The 17346-nt window shown below is 38.6% G+C and overlaps 1 long non-coding RNA gene across 1 annotated transcript; it reads left to right on the top strand.

The window, feature by feature from the left end:
* Positions 1-8: 8 nt before the first annotated feature.
* On the top strand, positions 9-14770 carry LOC120411755. Its single transcript, XR_005604268.1, has 4 exons — positions 9-90; positions 2332-2517; positions 2885-3015; positions 11110-14770. It is a non-coding gene; the product is annotated as an uncharacterized LOC120411755 (long non-coding RNA).
* The last annotated feature ends 2576 nt before the right edge of the window (positions 14771-17346 follow it).

Below are 17346 nucleotides of genomic sequence, written 5' to 3'. Positions count from 1 at the left end.
AGGGTCCGGGCTGAAGCTGTGGGAGCGCTGGTTCGAGTCCCGGTCCCGCCTTCCCGCGGGGCACTGCGGTCTGGTTCGCTTTCTTTCTAGGTTGTAATTTATTTGTTTGTTCGCGTGCTTGCTTGTTTGTTCCCCCCCCCCCCCCTTCGCGTTTGCATGTTGCAGGTGTCGTATGTTTAAGATGTCACGTGAGCTTTGGAAAAAAGGGCCCGTGGGTCGCGGAAGTTCCTGGAGCTGCCTAAAGACGGCTCGAGAGCTCTTATTCTTTCCCGTTAGCACAAAGAAATTCTCTAGGCTGAGAAAAGCCTAGAACATCCTCATCCTAACAGGGTTCTAAGTGCTGCCCCACTTGTTTTTGTATGTACGTCAGGTTTTGGTTTGGTTTTTTTTTTTCCTAGGGGGTTGAAGGCGGTGTTGCTTTTCTATTTTGTTAGGGGTTTTTTTACAGAGTATAAGCTGAAGTATCAAGAAAACTACATATGAAGTATACTCATGTAACATGGTATGTCTGTAACTGATTGCACTCTAGATGTTGAGCTGTGTATAATAATTTCTAAGGGTTTATCTTCAATTTTTGCCCTTTGTTTTCCCCAAAATGTCAGGATTGCTGCACCATAGTTACACTTTGCAAAGTTAAGAGAGAGAAAAGCTGGGTTTGCAATACTTAGAGATGTAGTAATCTTCAAATGCGGCTATCATATTAAAGTATTGTATTTATTGTATGATATTGTATAATGTATGTTTAAAGTGGTATTGTAGCTACTTGGATTAGCCCTGAAATTTACAGGAGTTCTTAATTTGATTTTGCAGGTAAACCATCATATTTATCGGGGTCAAGTATTTGTAAGAGCTTCTCAGAATAAAGGCTATACAGGTCTATCACTGATAGAACTTCAATTTCATGTTTCTGGATAAAACGTCGAGTTTATCTTTGTAGTTTTGCTTGGTGTCAGTTTTCCCAGTGTTGTGTACTATGAAAATAATACAGCTAGCTCTGAGTTTTCATCTTTTCCACTTTCTTGAACCTTACAAATTTTGTATTGTTGTTACCAATGTTTCCTTCCATCACTATTGTGAGGAACTCATTAAATATTTTTTCTCTTTTATCCAGTGTGGAAGGTTAACAAACTCTAGTAAGTCATTTTTCTATTTCATTGACAAAAATAAAATACAGTTGAAAAATAATTTTATCATGTGAGGCTTTACTTTCTTAACAAATCTTGACTAATACAAAACCCCAAAGTGAACCTCAGGTTGTTCTTTGTCTATATCAAACTACTGAACAAGACCTATTCCAGAATATGTCTGTGTCCACTCGGAAATGTCTTACCAGGAAAATTCTGCTGTGACTCTTTATATGCTTTAAAATACTTAATGAAAACCTAAAATTAAAAAAGTCTCTGTGCTTATGAGAGGATGAAGTGTACTGTAAAGAAAGTAAAAGTTTTCTTCAAAATATCATAAATGAAGCTCTGCTGCCAGCTGCCTGCCAGGAGGTAGAACACGGTGCTGTGTGAGTGAGCACCTTGATGAATTTAGATAATGTCTAATCACAGGTCTAGCTAACTTCGAACAACTACAAAAACCAGTTTTGAGGGGGGGGTGGGGGGGGAGCATAAGGCAAAGTTATCCTTTATTGTAAAAACTGAGCAGCATACTGAAAAATAGTACCCAAAGGGTGGGTTTTGGATAATATAGAAATTCATCACCCAGTCTAAACACAAGTAGAGTGGTGCTGCAGAGTTCTTAAGTTGTTCTTGGCAGGTGGTAAATATGTATTTGCTTTGATTTGAGCAGTAGAAAAATGACAGGGAAAGGTTGCAATCTCTAGGATGCCATATAAAAGAAGGACAGGAATTATCAGCATCTTCTCTTCTGTTTGAGTTTTGTTTCGAAAGTGAGTCTTATTGAATTCCTTGTGGGGGGGGAAATACCCAAAATCAGATAACCATGTATCTCATAAGAAGGCAAGAGGCACAGACTGCAAAAGGATGAGAGTATCTCCCCAGTGTAGAAATAGAGAAGGGTTTAAGTCTTAGTCTTCTCCTTAATGATTCCTTCTGGGGTGACTAAATAGCTGAACATTCATGGAGCTGGTTCTTTGTGCTGACTGGAATGAATCCCATTTGCAGCATCTGACCTTCACAAAGAATTATGTAATGGTCATAACTGCTTTCATTCCACATGGGGAAGGATGAATTAAACAACACATATCCTGCTTTTAAGCCCAACAGCTATTCTGGGATCTGTCCTTAGTTTTGCTAAGATTGTTTCTGAATATTAATATCATAAAACTGTTTCTAAAATAGATAACTTATTTTTCATTCTTAGGAAGGGCAGTCTGTCATAACAAAGTACTTTGAAACTGTCTCCTGTGGGATTGAGTTAGTTCATGACGTGCTGAAGTGTATGACAAGAGGAAATACTCCGTGCCTTAGTTCCATCCCTCTCAGCTTGATTCTTGTGCAAACCTACAAATACATCGGTGATTTCTGATTACCAGAAACATTTTTTATGGTATGTCATTATTTGCTTTTCTAAAAGGTACTGCAGCATTCCTTGTCATAGCATTTATGTTTGTCTTTTAAGTAAATAGCTGTGAAAGGGAAGATGTAGGTAACATGGAGGGCTGAGTGAGTGGTGACAGTGGAAATACAGGACATTTCGGGGTTCTCAAAATGAAGAGTGAAGGCACCTCTGCCTAAGATAAATCTCACAGTAAGTGAATCATTTTATCCAGATCACCCCTACTTTGTGTTTGAATGTGTATCCTTGATGTGTTCTTAGTTTGTGTTTCTGTTAAGCTGGGCGATTGCCACGAGGTGGCAGGAACAGCCACAAGTTCAGCGGGATGCTTGGAAATACACTTGTGTTTGTTCCACAGAAGGAAGGAGCACAGGAGTGATCAATTCAGCGTGTTCCACCATGAAGTATGAGGGTGCATGTGCTGGACAGTTTCACCAGAAAGGTTATCACATTTATCACACGGTCTGAAGCTACTTTCAGTGTTTCCAGGTAACCTCTTGAAATATTTTCAGTCTATTTACAGCACCTGTTTATTCAATACACAGTCAAAATTTCATTTCAGATAGTTTATTAAATCACAGGTCAATTTTACCACCTCCACATCTTTTAAACTATGTTAATATCATCACTTATATGGAATTGGTCAGTAATTCAGCAGCTTACATATAAGAAATCAGAGGGTAGAAACAGCTTTTACAAAATACTTTCAGTAGCAGATAACTGAATCATAGAATGGTTTGGGTTGGAAGGGAACTTAATCATCACCATCCTGTCATGGGCAGGGATACCTTCCACTAGTTATTGTTGCTTCTTAAAATACACATTGCATGTTTCAGTGACAGTAGGTGTCAGAGCGGAGAGGTTTGCCCTTTGTGTCAGAAGATTTGTCCATTTTACAGATGAGAGAACAAACTGAGAGTTGTTAAATAGTGGGACAAAGCAAAAGGTAGAATTTCTGTTAGTAGGTGCCTCCCAAAATAGATGAGTTTTGCCGTACAGATTACACCACACCAGTACAGCTGTGGAGATACAGACCCATATTAGTGATGAGATTGAGTTTCTCTGCTGTGCAATTTGTATGGATGGGGCTGTGGGGTAATTTCACATCACTCTGTAGCCTAAAGCATCATTTCGCCCCACAGTGCAGAGGTGTGCTTAAGAAAACCCTCCACTACAGTTTTCCCTGGTACCTGTACCTGCTGTGCAGGAAGAGAGACTCCTCTACATCAACAATTCCTGTGGCACAATCAGAGCAGATCTGCAAAGTTAAATGAGTGGTGCTGGTGACCCAATATTGAAGTCAACAGGTTTGAAGGGAGGGAGGATTATTTAAGACTAGCTCTAGTGTAGTCGCATGGCCTGGATGTCTGCTAGCATTTGAGATCATTTCATTCCAAAGAATTGGTGTGCTGCAGAATAGCAGTGCTGACCAAAGCAGGTGTCTTGGGGTGGTATGGTAAGGAGATTCACTTCCTGTTCTAAACTAAAACTAATATAAAAGCACCTCAGAGGAAAGCTTAGAGTTAGGCACTCCATGGGTAAATTCCCATTTCTTCAGCTTGGCAGTGCAGGCGTAGGGCTAATAGAGCAATAGAATGACCATACAGGAAAAGCACTACCATCTTCAGAGTAGAACTGTAGTAATTTCTTTTAAATCCATATGGTTCCATTTTGTATAGCAAATACTATATTTCTGAATATCTATAGATCCAAAAGTTTGGTTGTTTAGTAGGAGCTGAGAGATGGAAACAAAGCCTGTTAAATCATCTAGTTGTCTCTGAAGAGACAAACTGAACAATCTTACTGGTTTTTAACATGATTCCTTTCTATGGTTCATATCAGTTAAATAAGTTCTGGCCCCAACCCTACAAGCTATATATGAAGAAAAAGCCACAGCCTCTTGCAGACTTTAATGAACTGTGGGTGTCTGTGTAGCTACACATTTTTGATTATGCAGATCTGACAGCACTTGAGAGTCTTAATTCATACTCCCTTAAAATCTTATTAAATCCATTTGCGAATTTTAGACATTCAAGTAAAAATCAAACTTCCCACCCTCTCAAGAAAAGAATATTTTTTTGCCCAGGACACTGTCTATGCATCTTTGCACTGGACACATAGTGTGTAAGGAATGTAGTCTTACCTGGAATCTCTATGCAGTTTTCATTTAAACATAAAAACATACATCAAAAAAGAAAAAGGTTCTGGTATCTAAAGTTTTTCCATCTCATAGTGCAGGTCTAAAGGCCTTTCTGTTTAGGAGTGTTGAACATCTCCATTTCCTACTGTAGCAGGGGTCAGAATCTTTTATAAGCTGATGTCCATGGTTTAAGCTAGTCCAGTATTTGCTTTTTGTCAAAAGCCTTACAATGTTAGACTGCAATGTTAATCATTATATCCAACTTGTTAAATATTTTACATCTTGTCTCTGTTTACAAACACAATGAGTTCTCTAAAACTCTTTTCTGATTTTTTCATTGGCCGTTAGTGTGAAATCTGAAATCATAGTGCAAACAATAGTATCATGGAATGGTTTGTGTTAGAAGAGACCTTAAATATCACAGAATCATAGCAGAGTTTGGGTTGGAAGGGACCTTTAGAGGTCAACTAGTCCAACCCCCTTGCAATGAATAGGGACATCTTCAGCTAGATCAGGTTGCTCAGAGGCCTGTCCATTATGACCTTGATTGTTTACAGGGGTAGGGCATCCACAACTTATCTGGGCAACCTGTTCCAGTGCCTCACCACCCTCATAGTAATTAGTTTCTTCTTTATATCTAATCTAAACTTTCTGTCTTTCAGTTTAAAGCTGTTAACCCTTGTTCTGTCACAACAAGCCCTGCTGAAAAGTTTGTCCTCCTCATTCTCATAGGCCATGTTCAAGTACTGGAAGGCTACAATAAGGTTTCCCCAGTGCTTTCTCTTCTCCAAAGTGAATAACCTCAATTCTCCCAGCCTGTCTCCTTAGCAGAGATTCTCCATCCCTGTGATCATCTTTGTGGCCTCATCTGGTCTCACTCCAACAGTTCCACATTCTTCTTATGTTGAAGGCACCAGAACTAAATGCAGGACTCCAGGTGGGGTCTGATGAGAGTGGATCAGATCCCTGAAGAGGCCAAAGTCTGCTCTCCTAAAATCCAGGGTACTGAGTTTGGTGAGCACTCTCTTCACTGCTCTAAGAGGCTTGAATTCCACCGTTTCTTGGTCACTGCAGCTCTGCTGCCCTTGAGCTTCACATTCCTCACCAGTCTCTCCTTGTTGGTGAGAGTGAGGTCTAGCACAGCACCTCTCCTTGTTGGCTCCTCTGTGACATGGAGAAGAAAGTTATTATCAATGAATTTCAGGAACCTTCTGGATTGCTTAAGCCCTGCTGGTTGTCCTTGCAATAAATATTTCAGTGCCTGAAGTCCTCCATGAGGACCAAGGTTTGTGAATGTGAAGCTGCTTCTGTCTGTAGGGTACCTTATTCCCTCACTCTTCCTGGTCAGGTGGCCTGTAGCAGACCCCCACTACAATGTCACCTGTCCCTGCCTTCCCTTTAATCCTGACCCCCGAGTTCTTGGCTGGCTCCTCATCTGAGGCTCCTGACTGAGCTCTGTGCACTCCAACTGGTCACTGGCATAGGGGGTGGCATAGGGGGTGAGAGTCCCTCCTCACATCCCCTGCCTGTCCTTCGTAAAGAGCCTGTATCCTTCCATTCCAGCGCTCCAGTCTCAGGAGCCATCCCACCATGTCTCCATGATGCCGACGAGATCACAGGCCTGCAGTTGTGTGTATATCTCTAACTCCTCCTGTTTATTCCCAGTCCTATGTGCATTTTCATAGAAGCCTTTAAACTGAGCCCCTGGTGAAGCAGATTTACTGGCTGGAGTGGCAGGAATTCCTTTGTGCTGCTCTTCAGCTGCTCTTCTGCTGACCTGTGATCCCTCTCCAGCCTCTTGGCATCTCTTGTTGGCACTGGCATTGACTGATAGGAATGGAATGGATTGAGGTTCCCTTTTCCCAGCAGATCTCATCAATGGTCATGACAACATACACTTGCTTTTCATACTTCCAGCACAGCCTGCTCTTTTATATTAGCACATGAGATGTTCACATATGTGTGTGTGTGGACTTTAGCACTAGTTCTCTTTTTAATGAACAATCAAATCCTACCTCCAGATAGGCAGTGTGCTGTGTACTTAGATATCTGCATACATATTTTCATCCATTTAGAGGTTAGTTTATAAGTAGATTTTAAGTTAAAATACCTTAAAACTGGTTGGTTGGTTGGTTGGTTGTTTTTTCTGGTAAATTTTAGCTATTTATACAGAATAAAGCAAAAAATGTTTCTCCACTATGGTCTTTCAGACAATATACTGGATAAATATGATATAGTACAGAAATTTTAATTACTGTGGGGTGCTGATCCATCCTTGGAAATGAAGTACAGGATTTTGTCATCACATGTATTAAAGGGAAAAAGACAGGCTGAAAATCACACCAGCCCTGGGAGAAAATTTTGTCCTTATTGAAGTCCATGGCAAAACTCCCACTGAATTCATTGGGGCAAGGATTTAACTCCATATATTTAAACAACAAGAAAAGTATTACATGTGTTACTAATACTGCATGGATAGTAAAAAGCAGACAGATTTTCTGTGTCTATCTGGCTCTTCATTGTTTGTGCTGCAGATTGGTTTTGATTCTCAAGTCCCCAGAGCAAAAAAATTTTCACTTTGGGTATCTGCTTGCCCAGTTAGACTTACAGAAGGGCATCCATGTGCCTGTCAGCAATTCATTGAAATTTTCAGCTGTGAATTTGTTTGTAGGATCAACACTCCAAAGAAGTTCGTGCCACAGTTGAAAGATAGAATGTATTCAGTAGCATGATTTTTCTTTGGAAACTCACTCCCTCTTGACCCAGGGCTTGGCCACATCCAAAAGATTATGTAAGTTGCACCTCCTGATCCAGGCTTTGTGCTAAGCTCTTTTCCCGGCATTCAGTCTACTCTTAAGTTTTCCCTTCCCCGTCATGTAAAGTAGTGCTTCTGGGCAGGTGGAGATTTCTGCTTCAAATACTTTACTTTTCTTTGCATTCTAAGCCTTGTAAAACACATTCAGACCTTGTACGCAAGTTTCTGTTACCAGCTCAACTGCCTCAGTGCAAAACCAAGCCCCTTTATGTTCTACATAGATATGCTGCAAGGATTGCCTAAAAAAGGCTGAACAAATATGGTTCCAAATATTACCCCATGGATTTCCATATAAATTCTTATCAAAATACTTATATATATATATAGATATATATATAGATATTTCTTTATACAGTAACAGGGAATGTTCTAAACTAAGAAGCCGTAAGGAATTACTGGGTGTTGTTAATGAAGTGTTCCACTTGTAGGTTAAGAACAGATTCCAAGTACTGAGGCAGCCACTCATCTTCAAAATGAGTACAGTTCCAAGTAAAGTTATGCACATGTACAACCCCTGTGTGCACAAAATTCCCACATGCTGCTGAACATATCTATCAGCTGGAAATACTTCATGTGCTGAGACCAGTATTTAATATACCCAGTATGGTCTTGAGTAGTAAACGATGATCTGCTAAGATTGCTACTGCTGTATCTATAGCATGTGGAGGTAAATATGAACTCAGTAAAAGAAACCTCATCTAAAAACTGTATCTATACTCTATACAGCTTTTTCATTCTTCCTCTATGAAGAAAATAAAGTACTGGTAATGTATGCTTCTGAAATTAAAGGCATGGCATGGAAAGGAACCTCCTGATCTATCAAATCCAGTCTGTTGCTTTCACCAGCTGTCTTACACATGACTCAGTTCTTACTTGACAGGCTTCATATGAAATTTGTTTGGTTTGATGGGTTTTTTTTTCCTTCTGCTGTTTTTCTTGAAATGTTCAGATACAAATGGTTTTTTGGTTTGAAATAAAATATCTTTACTCTGCTTGATAGTTGCATGTATGGAACAATTAAATTCTATTTTGTTTAAAACACAGCAAACAAAGTCAAATTAAATTTATCATTTCAATTATTTAATAATTAAAGGGAATTCACACTTTATATTACAAAACCTACCATTACACCATTACAAAACCTACCTCCATCAGAGAGAAAATTTTCATATACCTTTTCTGTCTGGATTTTAGGTGAGGTTTGTGAGAAGGAAGTTGTCCTCTCCTGTGTTTGATTGCAATATATCATCAGCTTTATTAAGAGCTTTCAGTTAATAGAAACTACATTGTATTGTCCTCTTGATCAATGTATTAGTAAATTACCACACAAATTAATAGTACTTAATCTGTGTAGGAAAAGCAGGTCTGTGTTTATTACAAGTGGAGATTTTCAGGTCTAGCTACTTCAAATTATTGTTGACGCCTGCTGGGTCATTTTCTGTCCCTGCGAATGCCTAGAGTAGTGCAGTGCTCTTATGCATACTTTAAGAACACGGATTACAAATATATTAAATGAGAATCTTATATGTGTATCTTAATCAGTACAATAATCCTGATAATTATAAATAATGCTATTGTGAAACTCTAAAAACCTGCCTTCACTTCCACTGGAAATGGTACATAGTGATTTTTCTACATATTTCATCGGACAGACTACATTGTTACTTCCCTAATGTAAAAGGAGGATTATTGAAAGTAGGAATTACTCATTCTCCTTGCCATTTTCTTTGTTCCATGGGATAATGGAACTGGAAAAGGTAGGAGGAGCTTGAGGGTTGCATTCATTCAAATGGTCATAGCAGTTCATGGAAGTGAATCGTTTTCTTTCATGTGGCCTGTGTCAGGGTGATCTTTCAGCTGAACAGGTCAGTGTGGTCTGAAATTGAGCATTATCTGTTGATCTGAGCCCTGCAGTGTTTGCTTTACCTAATTCTTATCATTCTCCATGTGTGTCCATCTCCGCCCTCCTCCGCTGAAAGAACTGCACAATGTGCAAAACCCCCAAAGGTGTTATCAGGAGGAATCTTCCATAAAAAAATAGTTAAGTAAGGCAGAAAAATAAGTAATTGACAAAATACAGCATTATCGAATAACTATATGCTGCTAGGAGCACATATCCAGCAAAATAAAAATCAGAATATAAATATATATTGAATATAAGAAAGTTTATAAGCACAGTAGCTTTGAGCTGGCTGCCATGGGTAAACAGGAAAGACGTGATTGCACAGTCTTCACTATGGATTGTGCTGCTGCATGGGACACCTTACACACATGCTTCAGTTCCTCCTCTACTCTGACATCATCTTCTAGTAATGTATTTTGTGCTTCCTTAGACCATTCTCCCCCACAGTCACACCTTCAGTTGCAGTGTCAACAGACACAGAGAAAAGCTGCTATGAATTCTCAAAAAATAGCTAAGCTGAAAGTCAAGCTATGTACCAGTTCCTTTCAGTATTCAAAAAAAATGTGAGAAAAGAAAAAAAAAATTGGAACCAGGTTGTTTCAGTGAGAAATATTCTTCTGAAGATGTATGTTTTTCTCAACAGTCTTGGCACTTTGGGGACTTCCCCACCCCCCAGAAAAAGAAACAAAACAAAACATAAATTGGAGCAATTTGGGAGCAAGTAATATATTAAATTAATTAATGTATTAAATCTGAGAATCAAACACAAGTATAAAAATAATTTTTCTTTAAAATCTAGAAACTTTCCAGGAACTTCAAAAGACTGGAGATATTTTGTGCTAAAAAAAATATCTGTAATAGGATTTTTGTTCCAGCTTTAATTTTCAATGAATAGTAATTAATAGCTATGAACTTCTGAGACTCTTTCAGAACTCTGTCCTGATCTGGCTTTGTCCTTGGCTTTGATGCTTAAAGTGAGACACAGAAATTTTTGGGCCGAAATAACCATAATGTAGGTAATACACTCATATGGGTTTTGAAGCCGCATAAAACTTCACATCTTAATGGGTTTTGAGGTTGCACAGACTTTCCAGATTTCGCCCTTAAGCAAATAAATCCTGCCTGTTTTGCACTTTACATGCCCACCTGTCTTTATGATATCTTTTTTCAGTTCTTGTTAAGCAGACTAATGTTTGGTCTCTTTACCGGTGCCGCATCAAACTCAACATTTATTTATCAAATTATTTGCCTTAAAATAAGAACATTCACATAGATGTCATTGAAATCACAGAGCTGGAGACAGCCTAGATCTGATAAATTTGTTTTCAATCTCACTTAATTGCTCAATAAGGAGTAGGTCAGCACTGTGATACCAATGGTTCTCTAAGTTCATCTCACAAGGCTTCCACCTTCATGAACTGACTTGAAATTGTGTCTCGAAACCTTTATTTCCCCCTAAATAGAAAAAAAATCCTATAGCACTAAAAGCAAGTGATACTTAGCACCATGTAAAGCAGTGCCTGTCATTTTCTATCAAACTAAAATAATTTTGGGATGAGCAGATCCAATTTCTATGTCTTTGTTTCCAGATACTTCAGAATTGAGGAAGACTTGATAATGGGCATCTCTTAAGTATGCCTGCTCTAGGAAAGTCTTACTGTATAAGAAATTCATAGCTGCTTGTGAAGTACAAATTTATTTGATCATTTTATTCTTCCCTCATAGGAGATGGTGCTGATGTATGCCACTTAAGTGTGTTTGCCCAGATGGACTGAGGCCACATTTCAAGAGTGTTCTAAAAACCAGTAAAACAGTGGCTTGAGAAAAGGGTCCTTGCAAACAAATGAATGGTAAAGATGTATTGGTAATTTTCAAGGGAAAAAACCACAAACTTTTGCAGGCAATCTTCACCAGCAGGACTACACAAAATAGACTAAAGAGTAATGGTGCTAATCCATGTGACTTCTGACATCAAGCTTTCCTTGGAGTCAATGAAATAAGTCACAGTCATGGTAACTGCAGGAAGTAAATCACTGAAGATAAGCAGTATAACTGATCCAATGGTAAAGCAGAACAAATGAAGATAGCTCAATCTGCAAAACAGCACCTTAAAACTTGAGAGATTGTCCCTTGAATGTGGTAAACACGCTGTAACCATTTGCTAAGTCATACTAGAAATTGTGCATATCTAGAAATTTAAAATCCTGGATTTGTCTTGAAGATTGCTGTGCTGCTAATGATTGTACATTATTACCACTCAATGCTGTTAATTGCATTCATTACCTTCTGGGCCTTTTTAACCACTGACTTAACTTTTTCTTTTCTGGTCCAGGCATATAGACACTGTCTTTTATCATTACTTTAATTTGATGATAGTTTTTTGCTTTGCTTACACAGAGTGCTGGTCCATGTCTGCTAAAGAATTTCAATTAATTACAATATTTCTCTTCTGTTACAATTGGGTATTATGGAGCTAAAAACATATATGTTACCCTATAAAATTTACACATCGATATCATGACCCTGACCTTATATATGTGGGCACTCTTTGTTCACACAATTTATTCTACAAATACTAGATTTCTTGGTCTATATTAATTCCAGGAGTCAGACTAATGAAAATAACTGAATTTAATCACAACATCAGATCTAGGGAAGTTATTATTCCTTTTTATGGAGCATTCTTCAAACTAAATCTGAGATACGCTGTCCAGTCCTGAGGCTCTGAAGGAGAAGAGAGGAACTGACAAACTGAAGAGAGTCTGGAAACGGGGTTGGGACTGTGGAGTATGTGACATGTGACGTGGGACAGCTGCATTTGTCCAGCCTTAGAAAAAGAAAACTCTAGAGTGGTCTTGTTGCTGCCTCCAACTACCTTGGATCCATCTTTGAGAAAGTGGAGCTGCACATTCCCAAGGGGTGAACAGTGGAAGACCGAGAGAGATAAAGTGCAGCAAGGGAAATTCCACTTGCATGCAGAAAAGAAAGTTCATTGGGAGCGTGATCATATGGAAGCCCAGGTTTCCCAGAGATTGTGAAATCTCCATCCTTAGAGATTATTCAAAAGTCATCTGGATGTGGCCCTAAGGAGCCTGATCTGACTTTGAATTCACCTGTGTTTTGAGACCAGATGGCATCCTGAGTTCTCTGCCAGCCTAATTTCCTGTGCAGTTCTATGATCAAACTAGTAAAGGGGATCAACCTTTCAGTGCTTACCCCCCATAATTTATGAACTTTCCTGTACAAAGTTTGGATTATTGTTACTACCACAAATGAAGACAAAAGATACATAATATAGCCATAATTGTTAAACTAATTTACTTTCTGTGTAAAAAAATAGGAAAACTAAAGATTCAGCTGCATAAATAGCACAGAATCCCTCAAATTTTAAAGGATATGTAAGGTAATGGCACAAATTTACATAACGTTTGATCTAAGTTGATATCAAATATAAGAAAGACATGTATTTTGGGTGGTCCAGATTCAAAAGATGCAGCTTTTGAAAAAATTCTTCAGCTGTGTCAATTGGATGCTTTTAAATCCCTATAATGCTGCAGAAATATCTCTGTACTCTGAAACCATTTTTAAAACATTTCCTGCCAGAACACAGGGATACAGTTCAGACTTGAAAATACCTTCTAACCTTAAATAGCAGTAACTCCAATATTGCTAACAGCATTGTCATTCATGTTGGTGCTTTTCAACCAAAATATCCAGTGTAGCTTATTTATAGTGTATCTACTAAAATCCTAAATCCTTCAGGGATTAAATGCTCTTAACTGCCAGGTCTATGTAGTCATGATAAGTAACTGACTGCCATAGGAATGGATTCTGGAAGAGGAGATAATTTTCTTTTGGCCTTTTCCAGTTGCCTGACCTTTTGGAAGAGTGTAGCCAAGGTGTTGTTACTCTCTTTTTATTTCCTTCCCACCTGAGATGAAAGGAATGAACATGCACTGAACCTACCTGTGTGTAATGCTAAGAAATTGTCACTGGGAAAGAAACAAGACTGAAATGCAGTTAGGCTTGTCATGGTCTTACACATCAGCATGTATCTGAGCCATAAAACAGGACTGGGCAGAGCCACCACTGTGTCACCAGCTGTCACAAGAAATTAAAGGGAACCTGTTCTTTGGAAGTAGAAAGACTTGAGCACCAGTTTGTATAGAGTATGGTGGTCTTGCAGTTAATTACCAGCCATCACAGTGGCAGCTCTGACAACTGAGAAATGGGCACCATAATAATGAGATTTTAATAAATTTGTACTGTTTCCTGGTGACACTAAGACCATTATCTGGGAGTGGAACATGAGTTCTTTTCTGTACTTAGTCAGGAGTGCATTTAAACAGCTGACATATACCTGATACCTGTTGATGACTGTGTACTTGCTCACTTGTTTATCTCACTTTTCTGCCTAGAGTTTATCATTCCCACTGGGATTTCCCCACCCACCCCCTTCTTTGTTTTATCATCCAGTGGAGAATGAGGTGAGATAAGTAGTTGTGATGTCTGTTTCATAGTAGACAATGGAACTGTCCTGGATATAATGGTTCAGATCCAATTTTATTGAAAACACTCCCAGGACTATCTCCTGGTACTTCCTCTCTCTTATATGGATGTGGAGGTGCTCAGGCAGGGTAGGCTCAGGTATGCTGCAAGTGCTGCATAGTAGGTTTTTAGCTGAAAATAACTTTGACAAATAGCTTTGTGGTTTTTCTCAGCTGCAAGGCCCGTGAAATATTTGTGCAGGGAGTGCGAGCCTTATCAATAGTGCTGACTCTACTGCCGTTTATCAGTATTGCGCATGTAGGTTAAAACTGGTGTCCATGAGTGAACGAACTCAAGCCTGAAACCAGTGACTGCCTGTACCTCCTGTTTACCCCAGTCCTTATCAGAGAAGTTATAAAGAAGCTGTTCTACCTGAACTCATTCAGATTATAAAGAAGCAGCAAGAAATACCACTTACCTTTAATTGCTAAGACGCCAGATACCTGGACTTTGCACATAGCAAATCTCTTTTGGCTGCAACCTTTGCACGGCTCAATAAATATGTCTGCTGCATGGCACTGAGCTCATGGAGTTAGTTACAGAAAAACAAATAAATTACTTGAAGTTAATCATGTAAAATTAGCAGAAGGAAACACTGCTCTCCAGCAAATGTATGCTCTAATTTGTTGAATAAAGAAATTACTTTAAAAAAGGAAAACAGTCTTTGTCTTTCAGTACTGTTAATTAATAGCAGCTTTATATAGCAATGTTTGAATTTTACTCAGACATGAAAATAAGATATAAATAAACAAAAAAAAGTAGCTTTTGGATAGAAAAAAAATTTAATACATGCCAATGTAATGCCAGATGCACACTGATACACTTTTTGTAAAATTAAAGCCAGATAAGTAATTCAAATTGTATTGTATTTGTTTTTCACCTGAACTTTTTTTAATTTTTTTTTTTCTGGGAAGAGCAAAGAAAATTCATGTGATATTTCAATAAATGTCACCTTTGCATTTTTCAATCAAGTAAACAGACCTATTGTTACAGTTTTAATAGTTGGAATTTTAAAGAGACTTGCTCCTGGAAGAGAATTCCTTAAGGCATCCAGGCAGCGTAGTACAAGTGACATAAATGGGATTGCTTGAAGTGGCAGCATAAGTGAAAAACATAAACTGATATTTCCATCAGGTGCCTTTATGTATCACAAGATTCTTAAATGCTTTCGTAAACTGGCTGTAGCCATTATTCTCGTTTCTTTGGGTTTAATTGTTTTAGATCAGAAAAACAATGCAAGCTATTAGCAAATCACTATTCTTAAAAAAAAAAAAATCCAGTTGTAAATTTCAGAAATAAAATCCAGGTGTAAATTTCATTATTAATTCCCAGTGTTCAAACTTACCTGGTTATTTTTAACATTCATGTTTTACAGGGAGATCATGTAGAATACTGTTGATGGAAGTGCTCTGGATTAGCCCAAAGCCAGAATTTCATCAATTTACTTTCAAAGGGCAAGGAAAAAAAACACCTTTGGGTGCATGATATTGAATGCAGTTAGGATTTTAAGCGACTGAGCTCATTAGAGCTTAAAAAGAGCTCTATTAGAGCTATAAATCTTATCTGGACACTTACGGTTTTGTGGGTGCTTGTTATTTTAGTGAAAAACTTAATTTAGTGCCAAAATGTTTTATGTTCCCTGAAGCATCACTGTCTTGGCTTCTCAGTGCTGCTGTCTCCCTTCAGGCTGTTTATGATTTACAAACAAGGCATTTCAGCCTCAGCTCTTCAGGGAGGTCAGTTCAACCAGTGGTCTCTCGGCACCTCTAACACACATGGACAGCATTTATTTCAGCGCAAAGTACAGCAGTCACAGACAGTTTCATCCAAGAGTACAGCTGGAGGAAGCATCAGACTTGTGTATAACAGTCTAGAGAGTTAAACCGACTGTCCAGGAAATGGAAGTTAGGATTTCCAGACTCTCCTCAGTCCATACATGTTCTATTTGACTTTCGTCAGCTTCCAGGTGACTGCTCAGCCCCTTATCTGATAGGCAAAGATGTAATGCAAACCAGTCACCACTCCTCTTACTCAATAATTTAGAAAATGAATTTGAAGAACATTTTATTTTTACTTTTATTTATATATTAGGTCTGTGTTGCATAGCCCAGCATTGCATGCTGTGTCAAGATTCCTACCTAGATGAGGAGTCCTGGGCAAGCAAAGAATACAAGGCTGAGCTTTGTTTCTTACAAAGGTAGAATTGGCAAAAGAAGGCTAACACCATCTTTTCAATTCCTGGGGAGATGGCAATAATAGTGATAATATACTTATGCCTTGAATTAACCCTAGCTTAAAACATCACTTTCTGATAAGTGATTCTTAATCTAACTTGTTCTTTAGTGGAAGAGACACTGTAGCCCTTTTACTTTCCTAAGTACACAAAATAAAAGCAAAGAAATTAAAAAGAAGCAACCAAAAGAAACAGAAAAAAAAAGGAAAAACAAAATTGCCATACCACAAATAGCTAAAGATCCCCCGTGACAGCTGGCAGTGTTTCAGGGGTAAAGGGAGACACAAGACACTCCTTTTGGTAATTATTCTGCCTATCTCTATTACGAGGAAGAGACAGGGGAGTGAGAAGTGGATTGTGATGCAGGTAGGTACTTTAAAAAGAAGTAAATTACTTCAGATGATCTGAAGATGCAACTACATTCACTTTTTAATCTGGAGCAGTACGTGCTCCTAAAGAAAACCTCCCCTTTATTCTGCTTTGGTTCACATCACAGAGCTGTATTGCAGTGCACAAACTGTATTCCTTTGAAATGAGATTAAAGCAGGAGTGCACCTTAAGATCTCCAGTCCTTGCACTGTCTGTGGGACCAGATCAAAACCAGTCTGGAGTCTGCAAAACATGCCTGCTATGGCTACTGGGTCCTCAGCATGGGGAGTTCTGCTCCACATGTTCACTCCTTTGGATATGCAGCACTTGCAGGTGGAGGAGTAGAATGATAAATACCCAGGAAGAAAGTACATCTTTCTAATGTCTATAGGTGAATCTCAAAAGATTAGCCAGATCAGTGCCCAAGAACAGGAGGCTGAATAAGAACAGTGAATCTCGCAGGGTTTTTCCTCATTTGTGTTAGGCACTGTATAAGCCTGCACCTCCTTATTGTCAATGTGTGGCAGAGCAAAGCTTTAGTTCCAAAAGAGTACCATTTGTAAGATTAATATGAAATTCTTTCTTTCTTCACCATTTGTTGTTCCCTCACATCATTGTTTTTCCTGGTAGGAAAATAGTGTTGACTATTTGTTACTGCTTATGCAGCTTTTAGGAGGAGTAGATGTAAAGTTCAGATAGATCACAAGGATTGTAATCAAATTGTGGTCCACTTCAGAAATCCATGACCAAAATACTGTATTTATTAAAATAAACCCACTAAATATTAGTGTTCATCTTCTAGCTCAGATAAA

Source organism: Corvus cornix, chromosome 3 (assembly GCF_000738735.6).
Source record: "Corvus cornix cornix isolate S_Up_H32 chromosome 3, ASM73873v5, whole genome shotgun sequence".
NCBI classification, from domain to species: Eukaryota; Metazoa; Chordata; class Aves; order Passeriformes; family Corvidae; genus Corvus; species Corvus cornix.
The sequence above is the reverse complement of the archived record's forward strand: the minus strand, read 5'-3'. Positions and strand labels throughout refer to the sequence as shown.